Source organism: Camarhynchus parvulus, chromosome 12, assembly GCF_901933205.1.
Source record: "Camarhynchus parvulus chromosome 12, STF_HiC, whole genome shotgun sequence".
NCBI lineage: Eukaryota > Metazoa > Chordata > Aves > Passeriformes > Thraupidae > Camarhynchus > Camarhynchus parvulus.
In genome coordinates, this window is record NC_044582.1 from 19,564,015 (window position 1) to 19,568,917 (window position 4,903).

The following is a 4,903-nucleotide window of genomic DNA, read 5'->3' on the forward strand; positions in this document are numbered from 1 at the left end:
GTGCCGCTGCCACGAGCTCGTGGTGGCAGAGAAATGATTAAATAGAGGGCAGTGATTATTTCTCCATCTCACAGCAGTACTGGAGGCACTTAATTTGATACAGTCCCAGCTAATAAACAGAAAACAGATGAGATAATTTATCTCTATTTACTAGAAATTCCACAGGGAAAAGAAAACCCTGTCAAATCTGTTTGTGCCTATGATATTGCATGGAAGCCTCTGGTAGCACACTGATCCTAGGGTAGAGGAAAATTCATTCCTATTTTGGCTTCTAAAAGCAACACAAAATGTTCCCTTTTCCTTCTGCTGTGTTTCCCTCATTAGACATCATAAAACAGCACCAAAATCCTTCAATATTCTGTGCACAGGGACCCAGGTGCACGGGGGAGGTCTGTAGGTTCAACCTTTAGATGAATAATTTCCAGCTTCTCCACCCCAAACCCAGGTTTAAGCACACAGCAGGCCTGTACAAAAGCTCAGCATGGCTGGCAGGATCAGCTACATCATCCTCATCACAGAACACATTCTGTAGCCCCCTTCGCACTTGGCAGCCATCAATCCCCAGGGATTTCTGTAGGGGAGGCTCTTTCCCAGCACTCACACAGGGATGACTCTCAAACCTGCTCTGTCAAGCCAAAACCAAATAAATGCCAGCCCTCCAAGTGTCCCCGTGCCTGGAGGTGCCATCCCCAGGGCAGGAGGGCATTGCCCAGCCCAGCCTGGAGCAGCCTCACCCCAGGGTGGATTCAGGCACATGGGGCTCTCTGTGACCCAAGGGCCTGGGGACAGGGAGAGGTTCTTTCTCCCTGAGCACCATTCATCCTGCTGGATTTATCCTGCTGGATTCCCCCCACTGCTCCCACCTGCAGCAGGCACTGCCCAGCCCCTGCCCGGGGCTCAGGGCACCAGATAACACTCCAGGCTCCTGGGCACCAGTGAATAACTGGAAATGAAACCTCTGGCTCAGCTTTAGAAAAGAGTTGAAAGCAGCATCCCAAAGAGGAGTTGGAGCAGTGCCTCCCTCCACCCATACAGGTCTGCTTGGGTGATTTACAGGTCCCTTCCCACCCAAAGCAGTCTGTGATGCTAAATAAGCTCTAGAACCACCAAACATACATTTTCTCCTGAGCAGGAGGGGCCCTTTGCCCACCAGGGTCAGGACAAGCCCCTTCCCTTCCCTGGGCACAGCCTGGGGAAGGTTCCTGCCCCAGTTCCAGCCCAGCTCAGCAGCTCCTGGGGCTCTCCCTGCAGAGGCTGAGGTGGCCCTGATGGTGCCCCAGCACCCAAACACCCCCTGCCCAGGCACCCCCTGCCCCAGCACCCCCTGCCCGGGCAGGGGTCACCCCAGGCCACTCCTATGTGCACCCCCAAACTGCCTCAGCTGAGCAAAACTTCCTTCTGGGCAGGATTTGGGGAAACAACCAACCTAGCACCCCGCAAAAAGAGAAGTTCTCAGCAGGTACGACACAATCATTGAGTATTTTGGCATTAGTGTTGCAACAATGCATCGTCAGTGTAAAAACTGCAGACCAAGGAAGATGGGCTGTGAATTCTTCATCAGGGCAGGTCACTTTTCAAATGCACCACAAACACAGTTAGTCTTCATTTCAACAATCCAGCTTAACCTTTTGGAAATGTTACTGCTAATAAACTTGAGGGAGCAATAGAGAAACTTTCCTGTCCTTGCAGTTTCTGTGCCTGCCCTGTGCAGCCTCTCCCTCCCAGTTCCCCTTGTTCTCAGCATTGCTGACCACGGCCCCCTCAGGGTCTCAGCTTCCCTTGTTCCTGCCCAGGTTTCAGCCCCAGTTCTCAGGCACAGCTCCTGTGTTTCTCCTCCTTGCTCACACGTTGGGAGTGTTTAAATTCCTGCAATATTCCCAGCACAGCTCAGGGAACAGAGCCGTGCCCCAAAGGCAGCACAGCTTCTGCCCAGCCCAAAGCCAAGGCAGCCCCAGGGCTCCCCCAGTGTGGGGTTTATCACACCCCAGAGGTTTCCAGTGTCCCCACTGAGCCGTGTCCCACAGCAGCAGGGGCTGCAGCCAGCCCTTTCTTGTACAGCTCATTTTGTTTGGTCTGCTCTCAGCCCTAAAGGTTTAAAAAGATGCTGAACCCCAAAATCCCGGAATGGAAGAGTTTTCTCTTTCAAAGCTCAGTTTGCATCTCTGAACAAAGGCAGTGGAAGGCACCTTGCAGTCCAGCCCAAGCATTTCTGTCAGGCTTCCTCCTGCTGTGAACGCCACCATGTGAGAAACTGCTCCTTCAAAACCCCATGTGCACGGCAGTTGCATTTGATTCATTATGCTTAATAAGGAAATTGATGTAACATCATTAAACAGGGCAATTAACTGTCCAAATGATGCAATTACATATGTACCCTAAGTACATGAAGAGCCTGGTAATTGCCTGAACATTAATTCAAATTATTCAAGAAAATTATATTTAAAATTACAGATGCTTAGTATGGGAAAATAATGTCAGGAATGCCAAGGCAAAGAGAAGAGAAAACCTGCAGACACTGGGCAGGCAGCAGCCCAGGCTGCCAGCACCAGAATGTCCCACACAGCAGCAGCTCCTCCCTGGCAGGGACAGGAGCAGGAGCCTCTCCACAGCAGCACAAAGCTGATTTTCAGGCAGCAGACTGCACAGATTAAATTTTAAAGCCATTCCTTGCTAAATCTTTTACTATTTCTACAAAGGCACACACCTGCACTATCCCCCCTCTGGGACAGAAAATAAACCCCAGCTATTATTTATATAAACCTGGATCACATTTTCTGCCTCTATTGAGGCTGAGACCTCCAAAGAATGGCTGTATTTAAGGTGAAATTATGCTTAAATAAACAGTGTCTGTGGGAGATCACACTGGCTTGGAAATAAAACACATTTTTATTTATTTATTTATTATTTGTTATCCTGCATGAACCACAGCAAAGCCAGGAAAACACACTTGCACTTTTTCATCAGTCCAAAACCACGTGAAATGTCACAGCCTCAAAGCCGGCTCACCTGTGTCAGTAAAAACTCGGCTGAGTCTTCATCAGAATGAGACTGAAATTCTGAAAGTGGCTGCAGCTGTGGCAAGCACCCACTCCTTACCTCTGGAGCAGCAGCATTTGGATCACATTTTTCCAAGCAAATGCAAAAGGCAAAACCCCTTACTGGTGCTTTAGGAAGTTCTGTGCCCATTAACATTTTTTTACTCTTTTTCCTTATATCTTTTGGGGCCATCCCTCAGGTCTGGGAAGTGTTCACAACTTGCTCCTCCAGTGCTGCAGATGCTTTCCTGGTGAGGAATTTGGGCTCCCAGCACATTAAATGCTGCCCAGGGCGTGCAGGGGCCATAACAGCTGTGCAGCCTTGGAGTCCAGCTCAGAGCCAGGTTGGGATGCACAAGGATCTTTGCATCAGACCAGCAAAAACCTGGCCTGGCTTTCACAGGGGTACCCCGCACAGAGCCCTGAGCCAAACGACAGCAGCCAGCCCTGGTGCCATCCTTCCCCTGCTGGGCACCAAACTCCTCCTCCTCACAGCTTAAAATGCAATTTTCAGCTGCATCCCTGCCTGGGGCACCAGAGCTTCATCTCCTCCAGGGCTCCCCAGATCACTCTTGCTGAATACTCAATTTTGCTGCAATCATCTAGGGATTAATAAACCTACATTTAACACACAAGTGAAAAGTTCTGTATAAGGTTCTTCCACAAAAAATAAAAACTCAGAGATGTTGCTCTAATAAGTGTCATGAAAATATGAAATCCTCAAAGTAATTATTGAAAATAATCTTAAATTAATAGTTCTTGTAAAGAAATCCACTTTTTCAAAAAATGGACTGTGTTTCATACATAAATCATGTTGCCACTAAGAAAAATAATTTGCTTCTGAAGTGACATTTGTCAACTAAATGAATAAGTACTTTGACATTTATAGAAACTGTGACGCTGCTAAAGCTATACAGTACTGCTTAATGTTATTTTCCTTTTATATAAAGAGAGTCACAATTTGAGCATAAAAAATCCTCTTATTAGGCAGAGAATGTCAAGTCTCATTGCTAAATTTACTGTAGTGATTCAGCATGAACACAAGCATTGCCCTTTTGGCTTTCAGCAGCTCTGCTCAAGTGCCCATTCATTACCCACATTAACTCCACTGCAGTGCCATCACCAGGGCCAGCCAAGGGAATTCCATCTGAGCCAGAGGTTCCTGCCAGCACGGATGCCAGCTCCCACAGGCAGTGCCAGCCAGCCCAGGGAGGCTGAGACCGAGCACAGCCCTGGGCACGCCTGGCAGAACACCTTGTGCTGTCCCCAGAGTGCCCACCCTGCTGAGCCCAGCGTGCCCAGCTGTGCCCAGGCTGGCTGAGCCCAGCAGGAGCAGCCAGGTGAGGCAGCCCAGCTCAGGAGGTGGCACACCTGCGGGGCCTGGAGCTCCTCCCTGCCCAGGAACCTGGACCAGGGAACTGCAGGGAACCCTCTAAGGATGCTGTGAAACTGCTCAGGGTCTGGAGCTCCTCCTGCCCAGGACAGCATGGACCAGGGTCCCTGCAGGGCTCTCTCTCAGGATGCTGTGCAGCTCCTGGAGCTCCTCCTGCCCAGGAGCCTGACCCAGGGTCCCTGCAGGGCTCTCTCTCAGGATCTGGAAGCCCTCCCTGCCCAGGGTCCCTGCAGGGAGCTCTCTCAGGATGCTGTGCAGCTCCTGGAGCCCCTCCCTGCCCAGGACAGGCTGGGGGAGCTGGGCTGATCACAAGCACAGCCTGGAGCATCCACACAGCTCCCAAAGGCCAGAGACCCCGGGCAGGGCAGGGCAGGGGGGTCCTGAGGCTGCTGAGCTGGGGACAGCCAGGAGAGAGCAGATCCTGGTCTGGGAGGGACCAGAGCTGAGGCAGAAAGGATGACGAGTGGCATCATCC